At 39.0% G+C, this 22,448-nt stretch overlaps 1 pseudogene; it reads right to left on the bottom strand.

Moving 5' to 3' along the window:
- Positions 1–252: 252 nt before the first annotated feature.
- The window catches only part of LOC149212283 (callose synthase 3 pseudogene), a 78,620-nt pseudogene continuing 56,424 nt past the window's right edge, over positions 253–22,448 (bottom strand).

The raw sequence follows: 22,448 nt of genomic DNA, 5'->3' as shown, positions 1-22,448 counted from the left end.
ACTTCGACTTTCCACCCTCTTGTTTTTCTGTAGGTGGTATTTAAATGTGCATAGAAAGCTAGAGGCAAAGATCGGAATCTTGACCTCAGCATCCCCAATGTTCGTATCTCACCAAATCGGCGAAAGGCAATGTTCGTATCTCACCAAGTCGGCGAAAGGCACCATATATACCTCCAAAGATAGTGGAGTAAATGGTATACCAAATCTGTATGTCCACGAAATAAACAAGTACTATTGGAGCCCAGAGGGCAATTACCACGCCAATGTTGTTTTTTGCGTTTGGAGAAATTCATGCCATTCGAATGCAGTAATATGCATTGTCACGATAGCCTTTGTAGGCCCAATCAATGGATGAATCTCATCATAGTAGCTGAATGCCAGTTTGGTTACAAGAAGTAGGATCCAGAACATTGTGTATTTGCAAAGAGAAAACTAACTTTCGTGCATTGCCCAACCAACATAAAGTCAAGGCCGTGCCCACCACATCAGGATACTCGCAATGCGCCATTTACATTAGGAACTAGATTAGAACACGATTGCAGAAATGAATAATGAAGGGCTTTCCCACTTGTCACCAAACCGGTTCTTGAAAATTTTGCCAAGACCAATTGGGTTATCCATGCGTGAGCATAACAGACTGGGAGGATGATTACTCATGCAGCAGCAACGACAACTTTCAAAACATATCTTAGAATTTCTGATGACTTCATGGCTTTCCTTGCTTTCCAGCTAAGAATTATATTTAGAATAGCTTGAACAAGCTTTAATATTGCGGCTGTGATAACAATACTCAAGATCTTTTCTAAAAACAACTTCATTAAAGATTCCAGTTGGCTGGCTCGATCCATTCCAGAAAAGAATTATCATTCCCTGTAAAGACAAAATATGGAAGATCCTCATTCGATCAAAGCTTCTAAGAATGTGCCAGAAGGAACGGATTTCAACAAAGTTCATCTTGCCCAGCCATCTGTTTCTATCAGTTAAAGGCTTTCCTTTAGAGTTACAGCCATCTCCTGGTAGCATATAAAAACAAAATCTGTATCTGCACGCATTGGCCATCCTAGCCGAAAACAATCCACTGACCAGAAATATTCATTCAGATCATCACAATTCCTCCATTGAGAATGTTTTGCAGTGCCATCTTTGCTTCTCTTGGCTTCCATTGCAATGAGTTCATAGATGATGGTCACAACTTTTCTGAGAGAGGACTCCTCATCACCTCCATATGCTGGCTTTACATTTTCCCCTGTTGTAGGACTCACCTTGCCAGCTAACATCCCATACAGCTCAAATGCCATATGATGGTAGATATAACAGAGGCACTCTGGCATAAACCGTAGGTTTGCAGCCTTCCCCCAAATAAGAAGGTATAATCCCATATAAAGAATTTTCCGCTGCTGCAAATCCTATTGGATGTTGGGTAACCAAAGGCTGGATTTACGTCCTAAATACTTGTGCCATTTCCTGTGAGATTCCCACTTGATGCAGATTTCTGAAAGAAAGCAGAACTCTGTATAATAGGCACGCTATGATATTGACCTCCACTAGATACCAGAACTTTGACCAATATAGTGGGATTATAGAGAAAGCCTTGAAGATGAAAAACACAGCAGTATTATTTGTATATTGATGATAATAACCTGCACTGTGACATGTTGCGCCAGACATTCCCACAGAACCCATAGGAGACAAAAGTGATATGGGTGAGTTATGGTTTCGGACAAATTCCCAGTTTTGTAGCGCGCTACGAAACCACTAAACAGGTAGCGCTGCTAAACTGCTAACGAATTTATACGCTGCGAAACTGCTAAACAGAATTCAGGCGCTGCGAAAACACCCGGTCTTTAAACTAGGCTAAAAAAATTTTGGCAACAGCATTTTCAGTGATAACACTATGAAACATCTATCGATCTATATCAAATTTTCTCATCAAACCACATTATCTATAGTGTTAAGAATTGCTAAGAACTAAAGTAAATTACAGAAATCTCAATCAAACAATATAAACTCAATTACTAGCACAACCACATTAAAAATATTAATGTGGTTGATATAGTTGAGGAATTCATTTGTATCTACCATTGATAAATATATAACAATAAAAATAATAATACAAAAAAATTATTGCAATAAAAATATTATCATTATCATTATAGTTAATAATAATTATTTCTATATAACAATCATTTTTTTTATAATAATTATTATTTATTATTAAAAGTTATTTACTATTATTTAATTTTAAATTATGTAATATAAATATGAACCCTTAGATTAATAAAACCTAGGGATTGATATTATAAACCCGAGGGGTTAATGCTAAAACCCGAAGGGATTCTAAACCCAATGGGTAATAAACCTAATTGATTAATACTAAAAACCCTAGGGTTTATATTCCCTTGGGTTTTTAGTATTAATCCCTTGGGTATATTAATACAAGGATTCATATTCCTAGGGTATAATATTATTCATAGGTTTATAATATTAATTCTTTAGGTTCAATATAACTCATGGTCATCCAAGGATTTATATACCTTGGATTTATAATAATAGTCCATTGGGTTTAATAATATTAGTCCCTTGGGGTTTTAGTATTAACCCTTGGGTTTATAAATGTAGGGGTTCACATTCCTAAGGTTTAATACTAAAACCCCAAGGGATTATAAACCCAAGGGATTAATACAAAAAGCCTAAGGAATTATAAACCCAAGTGGATAATATTAAACCCTAGGGATTAATATTATAAACCCAAGTTATATAAACCCTAAGATAAACATTATAAACTCTAAAATAAACATGGTCGAGAATGGTTGGTTTTCACAATGCGACATTGGACCATAGTCAACCTATGAATAATATTATACAATGAGAATATGAACTCTTAGATTAACAAACTCAAGGAATTGATATTATAAGCCCAAGGGTTTATTACTAAAACTCCATGGGATTATAAACCCAAGGGAATAATATTAATCCAAGGGATAATAAACTCAAGGGATTAATACTAAAAACCTTAGGGTTTATATTCTCTTGGGTTTTAGTATTAATCCGTTGGGTTTATTATTCCACTGGGTTTATAATATCAGTCCCTTGGATTTAAAATATTAGTCCCTTAGGTTTATAAACCCTATGAATAATATTATACCCAAGTGAATAATAAACCTAAGGGATTAATACTAAAACCCCAAGGGAATATAAACTCTAGGGTTTTTAGTATTAATCCCTTGGGTTAATATTGTTCCCTTGGGTTTATAATCCCTTGAGGTTTTAGTATTAACCCCTTGGGTATCTTAAATTCCCTTGGGTTTATAATATCAATCCCTTGGGTTTATTAATCTAAGGGTTCATATTCTTAGGGTATAATATTATTCATAAGGTTTGTAATTAATATTAATTCCTAGGGTTTAATATTATTTCCTAGGGTTTATAATTCCTTCGGTATTTAGTATTAAACCCAAGGGTTTTTAAACCCAAAGAATTAATATTATAAACCCAAGGTATATAAACCCTAATATAAATATGAAATACCATCGAACAAAGATGGTTGACCATGGTCATCCATGGTCTAACATTGCATTGTGACAATGAATGTCTCAAAATGAAAATCAACCATTTTCAACCATTTTTATTTTAGGGTTTATATTATTTATCTTAGGGTTTATAATATCAATCCCCAAGATTTAATATTATTCCCTTGGGTTTACAATTCCTTGGGTTTTTAGCATTAATCCCTTGGGTTTATTATCCCTTTGGTTAATATTATTCCCTTAGGTTTATAATCCCTTGGGGTTTTAGTATTATACCCTAGGAATATGAACCCTTAGATTAATAGACCTAATGGATTGATGTTATAAACCCAACGAGTTAATACTAAAACCTCAAGGTAATATAAAACGAAGGGACTAATATTATTAAACCCAAGGGACCAATATTATAAATCCAAGGTATATAAACCCTTGGTTAACCATGATTTATATTGAAACTAAGGGATTAATATTATAAATCTATGAATAATATTATACCCTAGGAATTTGAACACTTAGATTAATATACCGAAGGGATTGATATTATAAACCCAAGGGATTAATACTGAAAACACAAGGGAATATAAACCCTTAAATTAATAAACCCAAGAAACTGATATTATAAACCCAAGAGATTGATATTATGGTTGACCGTGGTTGATTTTCATATAGAGACAATCGTTATCACTGTAGGTTTTAACCTCGTATAGAAATTACCTGCATATGAATTCTAAAACACAGAAAATAAACAACATGAGAGCATAACACATAAAACACATATACACAAATATTTTCCCTTGGATCCCAAAACTGAACCACCAACTTGATTTTTCATTATATTCCTTTCAACGTTACAATACATATTTATACATGCTAAAGCATCCAATACCATGGACCAAAAAACCATCGTGTCCAAAACCATGGACCAAAGACCATCGCGTCCAAAATTATGGGCGAAAAATCATGCAAAAAACCATAGGTAGGTCTGCCCCTTAGGGTTACCTACACCCCTCAAACTCCCTGTGACTCCCCCCGCTACGCAATCGGCGCAACGACCCCCCTTCTAACCCCCTGGTTAAGTACATGGGCTAGGCATGGAAAGAATATAACACAACCCAACATTCTCCCACTTGTTGTTTTCTTTCCACAGGGGCCCACAAGAGAGCTTAGTCATTTATCCAACCCTGCAATGCCCATTGTTTGTCTACATCAAGAGAAATTCTCAGAGCTCACAATTTTTTTCAATGCATTTGCAGTATTCTTCAAAGTTTCCACCTTTATCAGCAACACCTTTTTGTCTTCTATCATATCCCTCACAAAGTGATACTGGACATCAATGTGCTTTGTCTTTGAATGATATGCAGGGTTCTTTGCCAAGAAAATTTCACTTTGGATGTCACAGTCTATCCTTATAGCTCCCTATACTAACCCCATACTTAAACACAATCTTTGCAACCAAACTGCTTCCTTGCTTGCATGAGTGGCCACCATGTATTCCGCCTCTGTAGTTGATAGTGCCACTATAGATTGTTTCTTACTCATCCAACTGAATGCACCTCTAAATAGGTTAAACACATACCCACTTGAATATCTTCTATAATCTAGATCTCCAACCCAGTCTGCATCAACAAAGCCACGAATATCCAACACTCTGTCCAATCCTGGTCTTCCTTGGTAGCACAAACCATAATCACTTGTGCCACGCAAATACCTGAAAACCCACTTCACTGTTGTCCAGGGCTCCTTCCTTGGTTTTGACATAAACCCGCTCAATACTCCCACTACATGTGCAATGTCTGGTCTAGCACATACCATCACATACATCAGGCTACCAACTACACTTGCATATGGAACACGGGACATGTCCTCCTCCTCTTATTGTGTCTTGGGACACTATTCAACAGATAACTTTACAGCTACAAGAATAAGAACCTTCACCAGTTTACTATCCTGCATATTAAACCTCTGCAATATTGTCTCGACATACTTCGTCTGGTTTAACCAGAGCTTCCTCTTTGTCTGATCTCTTTTAATTTCCATTCCCAAAATATAGTTTGCACCACCAAGATCTTTCATGTCGAATTTAGAGGACAAATGGGTCTTCAAATCCTGGATAATTTCTTTGGCAATTCCAACCAGCAACATATCATCCACATATAAGAGCAGATAAATAACATGGTCACCAATTAATTTAAAAGACACACAATGTTCTACTTTTCTTCTAGTGAAGTCAAGTCCCCGTATAAATGTATCAAATTTCTGATACCACATCCTTGGTGACTGTTTTAACCCATACAAAGACTTCTTTAACTTGCATACTAGTTCTTTCTTACTCTTCACCACAAAGCCTTCGTGTTGATTCATGTAGATCTCCTCTTCCAAATCCCCGTAAATAAATGTTGTCTTCACATCCATCTGTTCTACCTCAAAATCAAAAGCAACAACAACATATATAAGTAATCTAACAAAATTTACCTTGGCAACAGGAGAAAAAATATCACGAAAATCAATTCCTGGCACCTGGGAATAACCTTTTGCTACCAACCAAGCTTTGTATTTCTCCACCTTTCCTTCCGCATTTGTCTTCTTCTTGAACACCCTTTTGCTTCCAATGGGTTTCCTTCCAGCCTGCAACTCCACCAGATCCCAAACCTCATTTTTGTGCAAAGATGCCATTTCATCAACCATGGCCTCTTTCCAGAGTTTTCCATCCTCTGAATCTACTGCTTCCTTCATAGTTCTAGGATCATCATTAGTAATAGATAAAGCAAAATTTAAATAGAAAGCAAATGGACTATACCTTTCTGGCTGCCTTCTTTCTTGAACTGATCTTCTCACACCCGGAGTTTGTGGCTCTTCATGTTTTGATTCCTCCTCTGCTGTAGAGTCTGATTCTTCCTCCTTTAGCTCAAACTCTATCTTCTCAGGTTCCTTTGGTTGGACTTCATGTTTAATAACATATTTCACCTCTCTGAACACCACATCTCAGTTGTACGCAAACTTCCTTATTACTGGGTTCCAAAGCTTATAACCCTTTAAACCATCCTTATACCCAATAAAGATGCACTTTTCAAATTTACAATCCAACTTGGTTGTTTTCTCCTTTGGAACATGTACATATGCATCACATCCAAATACCCTCAGATGTGAAAGAGAGGGTTTCTTACCAGTCCACACCTCTTGTGGAGTCTTATCCTCCAATGCTGATGAAGGTGATCTATTAACCAGGTAACATGTTGTCTCCACCGCCTCTTCCCAGAATTCCTGTCCTAAATCGGCACCATTGAGCATGCTTCTTTCCCTTTCCATCAACGTCTTGTTTATTCTTTCTGCAACTCCATTGTGCTGAGGTGTATATGGAGTAGTCTTATGCCATGCTATACCACACTTGTTACATAATTCTTCAAATTCCTTACTGAAAAACCTTCCACCGTTATCTTCCTCAACACCTTTATCTTATTCTCTATCTGGTTTTCCACCAGAGCCTTAAATTCTTTAAACCTGTCAAAGACTTCAGATTTCTTCTTAAGGAAAGATATCCATATATTCCTTGAGAAGTCATCTATAAATGATACATAATACAAAGACTTACCTAGTGTTGGAACCTTCATAGGTCCAAACACATCACTGTGCACAAGCTCTAATATCTGTTTTGCCCTCTTACCACCAGAGGGGAAACTCACCCGATTCTGCTTCCCATATACACAATTTTCACATAAATCAAAATCTATAGATCTATTACTCATACCTTCTACCATACCTTTACCATGAAGTATTCAAAGGCCCTTCTCTCCAATATGTCCAAGCCTTTGATGACACAACATGGTCTTCTCTCCAGAAACCACTACATTTTCTGCTCCACTTTCAGGAACCACAGAACTGTTGCACCCATCAACAATAGTGCTACCTTGCAGCTTGTACAGAGTTCCAATTCAAACTTCTGGCATCAATACCAGTGCCCCCTGAACCATCTTGCAGGTATCCTTCTCGAACACTATTTTTACACCTACATCACCCAACTTGCTTACAAAAATCATATTTCTGGCTAATGCAGGACTATGCAGAACACTTGGAAGTGTTCTAACTCTTCCACCTTGTTATCGGGAAATCTAATGTCCATTCAGAGCTGCTAGTCCCACTAAGACGGGTAGCTATCTTAGAAACAAACAAAGTAAAGTTACTTGTGTTTTTCTTTACAAGAAGTAGATGAGAGAGAAGTAGAGAGTACCAACCTCAGTTCCGCTTGGCTCCTTACTTGTTTCCTCTCCCCTTTGACAGACCTTTGCCACTCCTCCTTTGCTTACCTCGCTTCAAAGAGCACCTGTAGAGTCAAAGCAGCATGATACCATCAAAGTATAGAGATCTAAAATCATAAACAATATAGGACCAGATATATATTGACCACACAAATGCATACATCAAAACATACAAGAATGTCGAGGAAAACTTAAATAGCTTTATTGATAGAAAGAGTAGAAGAGAGGATTACAACCCATTGTTCTGACCCAGCGTCATCCTCCTGGCATGAAAGCCCTTCTTCACCTCATGAAAAGCTTAGATCACCCAACACTATGATATTCCACAAAGAAACCAACAACACTTCCTTACAAAATACAAGATTCTAGCCTCCGGATCTCTGGGATGAGGGATCCATATATAGCTGTTTGCAGGGGGGTGAGTCATCTTCTGGGATTTCGATTAGTGTCCTCTCTCTAATAGTTCTTGGTTCCACTTGGAGATTCATGATGTCTTACTCATCCCTGGGCGAACTCAGAGAGGCAAGTGTCACAGGAGAAGTTTCTGTAAGATTCCATGATCATCCACCTTGCAAACTGTCTTTGCCATTTGTCTACTCTCGCCCATCGCACTCTACAGCAGGGCTTTTCAGTATGCATCACACTTTTTTCATGTGGCAAGTGAGATGCATCACACCCTTAGCACTGAGCAGTCTGCATGGTCCACTTTTGACCAGTTCTGAGCAGTTTTCCGTGGAGAACTTCTGGGAGATGGTGTAATCAGCTGACCTTGTTCCTTTAAGGTGTGAAACAACACTTTTAGGGACTCAGAAGCCCTTGGTTTATGGACATATATTTTTGGGGTTGTAGTGCCAAAATATGTCTATAACAGTTGCCCCCTAAAGCGTGAGGTCATAAATCTTTTGATGTTGGGTGAAATGCTTTATCATGAGGATCCGAGGTTTTTTGAACTGGAAGGCGACTTGTAATAAGATACAATACAATACATTATCTTCATAATATTTTCATGATCTAGCTGAGGCGAGCATTCCCATGCTCAGCTTTATAAATTCATTCTCATGTACATAGGACAAACGACCGTCTGTGTGGTAGACTGATGATTCTGGTAGAGCCATCATCCTTTGGTTTGGATGATTATCTGTGCAGCAATGATGTACATTTGATGTATTTATTTTCCTGAATATATCGCAGCCCGGATGGATGAAACTAGATCTGGGGTCTTCAAACTCATTCAATCGTTTCCCATATTATAAGTCGATCCATGTGAAAAGATGTTCTAGAGTTGAACATGGAAATACATCGCCTGAGTACCAGCCAATGATGTAAGCCGTTAATAGGCACGAGAGGAATCACCGATAACGATGATGACCCTCAAGGTACTGCAGTGTAATTCACGTGGTGTGAAAATGGGACTTGGTTTCAAACACCATGCAAAATCTTTCGGTCGAAGGCCATTTATGTAAACCTGTCGCCAGAAGTGAGAAACTTGCCATTGAGGCATGCAAGCTTCAAAGTACTGAAAGGGTTGTTCCTAGATCGACTTCTTGGATAATGAGTTGATGTCGACAAGAAGTGACCCATCGTAGGAGGGCATTAATGAATCCCACATCTATGACACAGAATGGATCAAATGATTTTGTGGAGGTGAAAACGATCTGACGATACAGGGTTCAGGGTGGCAGTCATGAAAGAATGAAGCGTGAAGGTATTGTAGCGGATGAGACACAAGCTGGGTTGGCGAATTCTCTGAGTGACTTCTCTTGAACATATCGGCAACACTGAAATGGATTGGTAGTGTTAACCCCAAAAATGGATGGTACGATGGACCAATGGTAATATGACCGGTGAACGGAATGACCCAACCCAACTCAATCATGGTGATGGAGTGAAAGTGTCATGTTCAAGAGCGACTTACTACCAATAAAGTTTCTTCAAGTTTTCTTCCCAATTTTCCCTAGTCATTGCTGACCAGTACCTCTTTATTTTTGTCAAGCTTGAGGAGGATAACATATGCTTGCTCTATAATTTTCCCTTCGAGAAAACCCGTCGCTATGTTTTAACAAGCCTAGCGACCGTGAAACTCATTCTTGTCTGTATGGACAAGTTTGTCGTTATTGGTTTTAATGAGTTTAACGACAAAGATAACTCGGTCCTTCTTCAATTTTAGAGAGCCTGAAAAGGGACGGAAAGGAAACTCCAGTAATCCTTTTTCGTCATATAATCCCTTAACTCTGAAAAAGTATAAAATAATATGAAAGGGATGAATTTTAAATAGTTTTAACGAGCTGAACAAGACAAGCGCTCGATCTTTTTGTGTAATGATCCCTCAGGTCCAAAAAGACTAAAATCTAGAGGAGGGATAGCACTTCCGATCATTTTAACGAGTTGGAGAGGCCAATTGCTCAACAACCTTTTCATATTTTATGAGTTAAAAGAAAAGAGATTAAAGGAGACTCGTTTTTTGAGGAATGAGTGAAATTTTTGGGTAGCAGCTGGTTCCAAGTAAGGTTTGGAACTTTTCAATCACGACAGTGTAAAGAAGATGGCTAACAGAATCACTCGTCGCAGTTGTTCCTCAAAAGGGGTAAACAATCAAATGGAGGCGTATGATTGGCTAAAACAGAGTGGAGGTGATGGTAAGAACACGACCAAGGCTTAAAAGCTAATGATAGTGCATTTGTAATGGTTATTTACCGAAGGCGGGTTCATTTTTTAGTGAGCTTAAACTTTGGTGGAACATATGCTCATTGCTTAGGTTTAATTTTTAACGAGCTTGAACTTTGTGTAAAACTGCTCATGCCAGTCGTATAATAAGGATGTCTCATTGATAGGTTCATTTTTTAGGGAGCTTGCACCATTCGAAATTTTGCTCCAACTCCTTTTATTATGTAAGCTAGAGATGACCAATCCTACGAGTTTAAAGGGTTAAGACTCTACAAACTAAGAAAATAAATGGCCGCTTTTCACTTTCACGCAAAAAGGTTTGCATGTCCCCAGGTATAGTGAAGTAGAGTTTCCAGGTTACCTGTTATGAAACCAGCTCAAGAAAAGATAGAAAATATAGATCAACGACTTAGAATTCAGCCTCTTCGAGGGGGCAACCTCCTTTACATTACATAAATGAAAAATTCTTGGATGATTCAAATGACAAAACCTCCTTTCTATATATAGGAGTCTATGGAGTCACAATATAATCTAGCCGACCTAACAATAATAATATAAAGCCACAAAAATAACAATAGAGGGATTCTATGGAGCACGGAAATAACAATATGGGGGTAATAGGGGCACAACAATATAAATAAGGGGTATAACTACAATAGTAATGGGGTAATCACTAGTATTATAGGGACCCAACATGCCCCTCTCCTTCAAAAAAAGTGTTGTCCTCAACGCTTGAGTAGTTCTGGATACTTATGCATAAAATTCTCATCCTCCCATGTGGAATCTTCAGCGGATAAGTTCTTCCACTTGATAAGATACTCTGAAATTGATCGATTTCCTAGCTGTCGAGTTCTTGTTTCTGTGACTGCTTCCGGTTCCAATATAATTTTTCCTTCCTTGTCAAGTTCTGGCAATATTGTTTGAATTGGGAGCTTGTCGCCTATAACCTTCTTTAAACATGAAACATGGAAAACTGGGTGCAATCAAGAAGCTGCAGGAAGCTCCAATTTGTATGCCATAGTACCAATCTTTTGCAACACCTTGTATGGACCATAATACTTTGGTGATAATTTATTATCCTTCTTAGCTTGCTTTAGGGACATTTGCTTATATGGTTGTAGCCATAGGAATACCCAATCACCTACATAAAAACTTCTTTCACTGCGATGTTGATTTGCCTGTTGTTTCATTCTATTTTGTGCCAACACAAGGTTATCCTTTAAGAGTTGGAGGACTTGTTGTTGATGTTCGATGTGATGTTCCACTGCCTGAACCTTAGAATTTTGTCTTAAATATGATGTGATGGATGGTGGTTGATACCCATAAAGTGCCATAAATGGGGTCATTTTTGTTGCTGTATGGAAGGAAGTGTTATACCACCATTCAGCCAGAGGCAACCATTTGACCCATTGTGTCTGTTTATCCGATACAAAGCAACGAAGATATCCTTCCAAACATTTGTTTACTATCTCAGTTTGCCCATCAGATTGAGGATGATAAGATGAGCTATGAGCTAACTGAGTACCAAGACAAGAAAATAATTCTGTCCAAAAATTTCCAGTGAAAATGGGATCTCTGTCACTTACAATAATCTTTGGGTTTCCATGTAGCTTTTGAACTGTTTCCATAAATGCAGTAGAAACTGTATTGGATTTAAATGGATGTGATAATGCACAAAAGTGTGCGTACTTGGTAAGTCTGTCAACTACCACCATGATGACACTCTTTCCCTCGGACTTGGGTAAACCTGTGATAAAATCCATTGAAACCTCCTCCCAACGTTGGCTTGGAATGGATAAAGGTTGTAATAGACCCGGTGTCTTAATTGTTTCAACTTTATTTTGTTGGCAAACCAAACATTCCGCCACAAACTTTTGAATATCTGATTTAAGTGTAGGAATTTACAGGGTAAGTTCCTCAGAAAGAACACCAAAAGGACACCGCTCACAACCAGATCTCAAATCAATACACCAGTATTTTTGACGTGGTTAAAACCCTCAAAGTGCAAGGAGGGAAACAGTCCACGGCCTGTCCCAACGTGGGTACTACAGGCAATTTATTAATCAAAGAATGAAAATTTACATAAGCTTCTCTCATGCACGGATTACCCGAACAATGACCTTCCATGCGCTTTAAATAGAACTCATGGACCAATCGGGTGTCAAGCCACGAATCAAGTGTCGGTAATACCGAGGTGAGAGTGAACCGTCGGATCACTACATATCGTGATCGTCGGATTGTAAGTTACAAAATGTACAACGGTAAAGAAACACACTTTACCTAACTCTAAACTAGACCAAGTTGAACTTAACTATATCCTATGTGTCGGAATATCCTAACATCCCCCCTTAAGAACAACTTGGGATAGGATTGAAGGATTTACAAATATGACACAATAGGAGAAGGAAGGAGGCACTAGAGCCTATCCCCCCTTAGTGACAACTTCCTGAACTCCAAGCATATATCGAAGTTTAGTGAACTTCGCCTCTGTGAGAGCCTTTGTGAAGATGTCTGCAACCTGATCATCTGTTGGACAATATTGCACTTCAAGAACATGGTCATGAATGAGCTTTCTGATGAAGTGCATGTGTAGTTCAATGTGTTTGCTGCGTTGATGCTGGACTGGATCTTTGCATAGCTGAATGGCACTTTGATTATCACACCAAAGTGTGGTTGGATGCTGCTGCTCAAAGCCAAACTTTGATAGGATCTGACGAAGCCACAAGGCTTCCTTACTAGCTTCCACGGCACCACGATACTCTGCTTCTGCTGACGAGAGAGAAATGGCAGCCTGTTTCTTACAAGCCCATGTAATAGGTCCTGAACCAAGAGTGAAGACATAACCGGCAGTAGACTTTCGATCATCAGGGTCACCAGCCTAGTCAGAATCAGTGAAACCAACTAACAGAGGAGCTGCTTTGGCACTGTAATGAATCCCAAACTGTACTGTACCTCGAACATAACGAAGTATTCTTTTAGCTTCTTTCCAATGACTTTCACGGGGGTTTTGCATAAAACGAGCAACAAGGCCAACAACAAAGGAAAGATCAGGACGAGTATGGGTTAAATACAAGAGTTTTCCGACAAGTTGACGGTATAAGGTAGCATCAACTTCAGGAGAAGTACAAGAGACTGAAAGTTTGACTCCAGACTGAAAGGGAGAAGGGGCTGGCTTACAGTCTTCCATGTGAAAATGACGAAGAATATCACAAGCATACTTGGACTGGGAAAGGAAAATACCTTCCTGGGATTGCAAGACTTGAAGACCGAGAAAATAGTGTAAGTGTCCTAAGTCTGTCATTTCAAATTTCTTTTTAAGGCTGGACTTCACATGGTTTATAAGGTTGGGATCACTACCAGTAAGAATAAGATCATCAACATAAAGAGCAAGGATGATAAGAGAGTTGCCTACTTTCTTGGTGTAGACAGTATTGCCAGAGTGACACCTAGAAAAGCCAGATTCTAAAAGAAAGCTATCCATTTTGGCATACCAAGCCCGAGGAGCTTGCTTGAGGCCATAAAGGGATTTCTTAAGTCGACAAACAAGGCTGGAGTCTGTTTGTATGAAGCAAATGGGTTGTTCCATATAGATTTCTTCCTGCAAGTCCCCATGCAAGAAGGCAGATTTAACATCCATCTGATGGACTTCCCATTTTAAAGAGGCGGCAAGGGAAAGAACAAGGCGGATAGAGTTCATTTTGGAAATAGGGGAGAAGGTTTCAGTGTAGTCAATGCCTTCAACCTGTGAAAAGCCCTTAGCAACGAGACGAGCTTTATGTTTGTCAACTTTCCCATCTGGTCCATACTTGGTTCTGTAAACCCATTTACATCTAACAAGTTTGCGTCCCTTTGGTAGAGGAACAAGATCCCATGTATCATTTGTCATCAATGAATGATATTCTTCATTCATAGCTGCTTCCCAATGTGGATGGCCTGAAGCTTCTGCAAAAGTGTCAGGATCATGATTTACTGGAGCTTGAGCCAGTAAAGAAGAGGCTCTTTCAAACTGAGAACGTGTACGTCGCTGATCTGTAGGATCACCGGCAAGATCACCTGATGCATCCCGAGTAGCACGGACCCATCTTGGAAGTTGAGGATCCTGAGAAGGTGGGGGAGGATTATCATCCTCGCTTTCATCATCTGAAGAAGAAATGTTTTCAAAAGTAGAAGAGATAGGGAGAGGTGGCACATCCGCCGGACTAGGCTCGCAGGCCGATTTATTTTCATCAAATTTTACATCTCTTCTAATGATAACATTTTTGGACTTAAATGGAATAAGTCTATAATCTTTTACATCTTCAGAATATCCAACAAAAGTACATTTCTCACTCTTAGGTTCTAAAGCTTTATGCTTTTCATCTGGAATATGGGCCCATGCTTCACTTCCAAACACACGAAAGTGACTTACATCTGGTTTAATGGAACTCCAAGCTTCTTCTGGAGTGATATTCTCTAGAACCTTAGTAGGAGTGCGATTGATTATATAATTTTCACAATTAATTGCTTCGGCCCAAAAACTAAGACTGAGTCCTTTAGATTGTAGCATACAATTAGCCATTTCCTTTAAGGTGTGATTTTTCCTTTCAGCTACACCATTTTGTTGTGGAGTGTATGGAATAGTATGTTGCATTTGAATTCCAGATTGTTTTTCAACAAAGGCTTTGAAGGCCAAAAAGGTGTTAAATACTTCACTCTTGAGTTTTAAGAAGTATACCCAAGTGCGTCTGGAGAAATCATCAATGAAAGTTAAGAAGTACTTGCAGCCAGAGAATGAAGTAGCAGGAAGAGGACCACATAAATCACTGTGCACAAGCTGTAAAGGGGCTGAGGCGTGCAAAGAGGCACGTTTGTCAAAACTGTCCCGGTGATGTTTTCCGAGTACACATCCGAAACAGACACCATCTCTGCAAGATACCATAGGAAGACCTGTCACCATATTTTCTTTACATAGATGCTGAAGGGAGCGATAGTTTAAGTGACCAAATCGCTCATGCCAAAGTTTGCTCACTTCATCATTATGAGCAACAAATACTGAGGGAAGATTTGATGACCCAAAGTTTTGAAACTTATACAACCTTTTGGAATCATCAGCAAGACCAGTAGCTAGAATCTGTTTAGGATCTTTTAGATCCTTGATTACAACATCATGAGGTGAAAATTCAACAATTTTACCTTCACCTGAATGAGTTATCTGATAGACAGATAGAAGGTTGCAGGATAAGGTTGGAACACATAATACATCATTAAACTGACCATTGTCTAGATGAACAGTTCCAGTCCCTACAACATTAAGAGATCTATCATCACCAACATATATATTTTTGGTGTTACAATCATTTAAAGAAGAAAACATGGCTTGGTTTTTGGCCATGTGACAAGAGGCTCCAGAATCAATGAGCCACTCATGAGAATGAGAAGAAGAAGAAGATACATTTAATGCATAACCAGACTGAGATGATTGACAATGACATGCAGAAAGTGCCATTCCGGAAGTTGAAGTTGAAGTAGGCTCCACATGGATGTTATGTTTCTTCATTGCGGCTTCCAAGGCTTCCATCTTCTTAAAGCATTTAGATTCTAAGTGGCCATCTCGATTACAAAAGTTACAATGTCTATCAGTCTTCTTCCATTTGTTTTTATTGGTCTTACCATTTTGCTGAAATGATCTTTCATTTTGAGGCTGAGATGGTTTAGGACCATTCTTTTGAGGATATGACTTCTTAGGATTCTTTGAATTTGGTTGCTGCTGGGCGGCTAACGCTTTCGTGGAAGAGTTTCCAAGATTAAGAAGACCAAGGTGTAAGAGTTTTTCTTGTTCTCTTATTAAGGAATCACAAAAGGAGTCAAAGGAAGGGGCCTTGTAGTCTTTTCCTTGACAAATGAAAGCTTCCCTTGTAGAATGGAAAGTGGAAACAAATACAGAGTAGGCTGGTCCCAACTTAGTAAGGATGGAATAAATAAGGTTACCATCTTCTTTCTTAACTTTAACACCTTCCAAGAGATATCTAAGGTTCTTGAATTTGGACAAGAAATCTTCAATGCAAGAAAAATTATTAGGATCCAAAGTAAGCAACTCATTTTCAAGTTGATGGGCTCTAATTTCATTTTTAATCCCAAAAATTTTAGCGAGTTTTTCTAATGCTTCATGAGGAGTCTCAAGTTCTGCAATGTGGAATCTAAGATCAGGAGAAATATACATCCCTATCAAACCACGTGCTTGATCTTGTCTATTTTCCCATTTTGCAGCCTTGTCTTCATCTTTTGGTTTCTTCTCTTGGTCTGTGGCTATTCTGAAGAGACCTTTGCTTCTAAGTAAATCTTCCATGTAGGCTACCCATTGGAAGTAGTTAGTGCTGTCAAGAATGACTTGGCATCGACTTTCCATTTTTAAAAACAATTGAAGCTGAAGATGCTGAAAGTAAGTGTTCTAATGGATAGATCTCAAAAAAATAGGCGGTTTTAAAAAAAACGGCTCTGAAAAAGGCTTCCGGATGAAGAAGTTATGGCTTTTTGAAAAACAAATTGTTGACGTTGCCGGCAAAGTGCGCGAATGTGCGGGAATGAAAAAAAATCCGCCCCCACAAAATGGAGACTTGAACCCAAGATCTCTACTCTCTTAAAATAGCTTTGAACCGATTGATCTATACAAAAAATTTGAGAGAGAGAGAGAGAGAGAGAGAGAGAGAGAGAGGCCTCAGTTTGCGTGCTTGCCTTGAGAAAGCTCTTTTTTCCCTACAAAACACAAAACACAAAACCCAACACGAATATGCAAAGAAAAACGAACCTTGCAGCTCGAAGTTAGCTTTAGCAAAAAAACTAGAAATTTTTTAAAAAAATCTCAAAGTTAGCTTTAGCCGAAAAACTAAATATTTTTCTCAATGTTTCTGATTTTCCGAGATCACACTAAGGTGCAAGGAAAAGAGCATACGCATGAGAAAAATCCTTCCTTTCTGTTTCTGATTTGCCCAGATCGCACAGAGTCGCAGGGCAAAGAGCATACGCAGAAATGAAAGGTATAGATCCGGTTAAAAAAAAGGCTAAATAAACTGAGACCGAAATAAGCAGAGAGAAAATAACAGTAAACTGCAAAAAAACACTGTATACCTCCCGATCTAAAAAGTGACGCAGCTAGGGCTACCGGAAACCTTTTCGCGTGAAAAGAAAGGGGTTCTTCACTGGAACATATGCTCCGAACGCAACAGAGCAGTCCTCTCGGCCCGAAAGCAGTCAGAAACAGCAGATCTAGGAAACCGACAGCTGCATGCAGTTCTACCGGCTTCAGATTTGGATCACCAACGGACGCGGCCCTCAAATAGCTCTGATACCATGTAGGAATTTACAGGGTAAGTTCCTCAGAAAGAACACCAAAAGGACACCGCTCACAACCAGATCTCAAATCAATACACCAATATTTTTGATGTGGTTAAAACCCTCAAAGGGCAAGGAGGGAAACAGTCCACGGCCTGTCCCAACGTGGGTACTACAGGCAATTTATTAATCAAAGAATGAAAATTTACATAAGCTTCTCTCATGCACAGATTACCCGAACAATGACCCTCCATGCGCTTTAAATAGAACTCATGGACCAATCGGGTGTCAAGCCACGGATCAAGTGTCGGTAATACCGAGGTGAGAGTGAACCGTCGGATCACTACATATCGTGACTGTCGGATTGTAAGTTACAAAATGTACAACGGTAAAGAAACACACTTTACCTAACTCTATACCTAACTCTAAACTAGACCAAGTTGAACTTAACTATATCCTGTGTCGGAATATCCTAACATTAAGGCCATCCCAAAAAAATTCCTTCTTAACCGTGTGGTAAGTTTTTAAAAATCCTGAGTGCCCTCCTAAGGGAGAAGTGTGCAATTCCATAAGAATCTTTTGTTTTAGCTGGGAATTATTACAGAGGTATAAGTGATCTTTGTACCATAACGAATCATTTTGCCAGCTAAATGTATCAGAAGTACTGGAATCTTGTTGTAGCTTTCGAATAAGTGCCCACACTTCTTCTTCATTCTTCCATTCCTCCCTTGCTTCGTTTATCCAATCTGGTTGGATAATAGAAATGGCACACAACAATGCTTCCACATCCTCATCCTTTCTTGAGAGTGCATCTGCCACCACATTTTGCTTCCCTTTTTTGTAGATGATTTCAAAGTCATAACCCAACATCTTTGTGACCCACTTTTGTTGCTCTTCAGAGGATAATCTTTGTTCTAAAACGTATTTAAGGCTATCATGATCCGTTTTTACCTTGAAGTGTCTTCCCATTAGGTAGGGTCGCCATTTCTTAAGTGCATGGAGTATTGCCAACATTTCCTTTTCATAAATAGCTTTGCTTAAAAACTTTCCCTTGATTGGACGATTTTCAAAAGCAATGGGTCTTTCATCTTGCATTAGAACAGCACTAATTCCATTTCCTGAAGCATCACATTCCACAATAAAGGTTTTTGTGAAGTCCGGTGTAGCTAAGACCGGTGCTTGGCACATTGCCTCTTTAAGATGTTCAAAGGCCTTTGTTGCTTTCGGAGTCCATGAAAATGAATCTTTCTTCAATAATGTTGTTAGAGGTGCTGCTATTCTCCCATAATTCTTAACAAACTTGCGATAATACCCTGTCAACCCAAGAAATCCTCGCAGATGCTTTATGGATGTGGGGATTTTCCATTCCTTAATGGCTTTAATTTTGCTAGGGTCTACCTTAACTCCTTCATGAGATACAATATGACCCAAATATTCCACCTCCTGGACTCTAAAGAAACATTTGGATCTTTTTGCATATAATTGTTTCTCCTCAAATAGTTGTAGCACCCTGTCAACATGTTCAACATGATCCTTCCAAGACTTGCTGTAGATTAGTATATCATCAAAAAATACTAACACAAATTTTCTAAGGAATGGTTTGAAAATTGAATTCATCAAACCTTGAAATGTTGAAGGTGCATTGGTAAGGCCAAAAGGCATGACCAAAAATTCATAATGACCCTCATGAGTTCTAAATGACGTTTTCGGAATGTCTTCAGTCTTCATTCTGATTTGATGATATCCCGAACGAAGGTCCAACTTGGTGAAGTAAATTGATCCATGCAATTCATCCAGTAATTCATCAATGACAGGAATGGGGAACTTATCTTTAATAGTGAGCTTGTTGAGCTCCCTATAATCTGGACACATGCGCCATGATCCATCCTTCTTGTGCACCAATACTACTGGAGCTGAGAAAGAACTTTGACTCGGTTGAATTATACCAGCCTCTAGCATTTCTGCAACCATACGTTCAATTTCACTTTTTGGGCATAGGGATATGTGTACGGCCTGATGTTTGGAGGAACACTTTCTGGAATCATATGAATAGCATGATCATGATCACGCATAGGTGGGAGACCTTTGCGAGTCTCAAATACCTTGGAATGATTGTCCAGGACTTTTTGGAGATCTGGAGAAATAGATGATTCCAATGTGGAAACATCTAGCGAACATAATTGTGCAATTACACCTCTTTGCTCCTTTTTAGAAGCTTAGTCATGCCATTAGAGCTGATTATCTTTCCTGGTTTCCCTGCAATACCCCTTAATTCAACTTCCTTTCCTTCTGTAGAAAATTTGATGAAAAGTTCTTGAAAATTAAAAGCTATTGTACCCAAGGATTGTAGCCATTGGACTCCTAGTACAACATCAACACCTCCCATTGGAATGGAAAGCATTGGGCTAGTCAATACATATTCTCCCATGGATAGCTTGATATTATGGCACTTTCCAGAGCAATTTGTTGTTCCTCCATTTGCAATCATCACTTGACACTCTGGTGTTGGATATAGGAAGCAATTCAATTCTTTTGCTACCCTACAATGAATAAAATTGTGGGTGCTTCCTGAATCAATCAACACTATTACCTTTTTCTTCTTGATTTGTCCTTCTATCTTGATGGTTTGAGGAGTGGTAATTCCCACCAATGCATTACAAGATATGGTCGGATTTATTTGTTCTTCATCTAGGCTTTGTTCCTGGAGTATATCCTCTTCTTTTGACCTTTCTTGCTCTGTTTCTTCTTCCTCTTCACAATCTATGTAGAATAATTTCTTCTCAGCACACTTATGACCTTTTATGTATTTGCTATCACAACTGTAACAAAGCCCTTTTGCTCTTTTTTCTTCCAATTGTTGTGGTGTCAACCTTGTAGGTTGTGGAAGACTAGGGGCAACAACACTTTCGTCTTTATAATTGTGAGTGGTATGCTTCCTAGTTGCCATAATTTTGCTTTCCATTTTTCTTGCTAACCTGAATGCCTTCTATAATGAATCAGGTTCCCAAAGGCGGACATCATGTTGGATATTATCCTTTAAAGACCCTATGAACACATCAATCCTATGCTCCTCTGGAATATCTTTTACCCTTATGTTGAATTTTTGGAACTCCTCAATATGCTCCATTATTGAACCCTTTTGTTTGAGACTTATCAATTGGCTAAAAAAAGTGTTGCTTTTTGTATCCTCATAATGTGCTATCAATTCTTCCGTAAAAACTGCCCAAGTGATAAATTGTTTACGAGAACAAAGCCATTGATACCATACAAAATGATTTGGTTCCAAATATACAGTTGCCATATGTACCTTTTGTGCGTTTTGCACATTATTGAGATCGAAGAATTGCTCCATCTGTAATATCCATGTGGCAGGATCCTTGCCATCAAACTTCTGTTGGGTGTGGAGCCTGATTATCTTCTATAGTACCGGCATATTGGACCCCAGTTCAAATTGGGGCGGCAATGCCGCCCGTAAAATAATCGCTGCCGTGGGGGGTCCAGGGGGGCAGCGACTTTTGGGAGCCCCCCCCTGGCGGGGGGTTTCGGGGGCAGCGCCCCCGAAGCTAAAAACAACTGTAAAATTGCCTTGTAAAAGTATAGTAATTTCTAGTCAATCTGGGCCGTTCATTAGGCGGATGATCTGACGGTAGAACTTATGTTTAGTTTAGGGTTTTTTGCCCTAGAAGGCAACCCCTCTCTTTATATGAGGGCATTGTATTTGAGGCTATGAGATAGATGTGTATTCGGTGAGCGAGAAACATAGAGGTGAGACTGTGAGAGAAAACAGAGGATATTACAGCGGTTTTGCTGTAGGTTGTATCTCTTCATTTTGCTGGATAATAGAAAGGAAGGATTGGCTGTTCGGGGTGGACATAGCCCAAACTGGGTGAACCACGTATATCTGTGTCTCTCTTATTTTGTGCGTTTTCTGTGTTTATATTTCTGCAATATTTTATGTGTTCCATTGCTCCGTAATATATAATTTTCTAACAACTGGTATCAGAGCCGAAGGTCTATTTGGCTGATAAACTCACAGGAAAGAAGGGTTCCTGGTTCGAGTGGGAGCAATGGCGGAATATGGTAAGTTTAGGGTCGAGAAATTTAACGGTCAAAACTTCTCGCTGTGGAAGATGCAGATGGAAGATTATTTGTATCAGAAAGATCTATACCTACCATTGGGCGGAAAAACAAAGATGCCGACGGGTATGAAAGACGAAGAATGGAACCTTCTCGATAGAAAGGCACTCGGAACAATACGACTGTGCCTTGCTGCGTCAGTCGCTTTCAACATTTTGAAGGAAACCACGACAGCAGGTTTGATGGAGGCGTTGTCGAAACTATATGAAAAACCCTCGGCCTCGAACAAGGTATTTCTTATGAAACGGTTATTTAATATGAAGATGTCGGAAGGTGGATCTGTTGCAGACCATTTAAATGATTTTAATACAGTTACAAGTCAGTTAAGTTCTGTAGGGGTAAACTTTGATGATGAAATTAGAGCTCTGTTATTCTTGTGCTCGTTACCAGAAAGCTGGAATGGTTTGGTAATGGCCATCAGTAACTCTGTTTCTGGATCTAGTACTTTAAAGTTTGATGATGTTGTCGGTGCTATCCTTAGCGAGGAAATGCGACGGAAAAGCTCCGGTGAGACATCGGGAAATGCTTTGAGTGCAGAGTCTAGAGGAAGAAAAATGGA

This window comes from Pinus tabuliformis, chromosome 1_1 (genome assembly GCF_031772625.1).
Source record: "Pinus tabuliformis cultivar Carrire ecotype Pingquan chromosome 1_1, CPIR1, whole genome shotgun sequence".
NCBI lineage: Eukaryota > Viridiplantae > Streptophyta > Pinopsida > Pinales > Pinaceae > Pinus > Pinus tabuliformis.
Note: the sequence above shows the minus strand (reverse complement) of the source record. Positions and strands in the feature narration are given on the sequence as shown.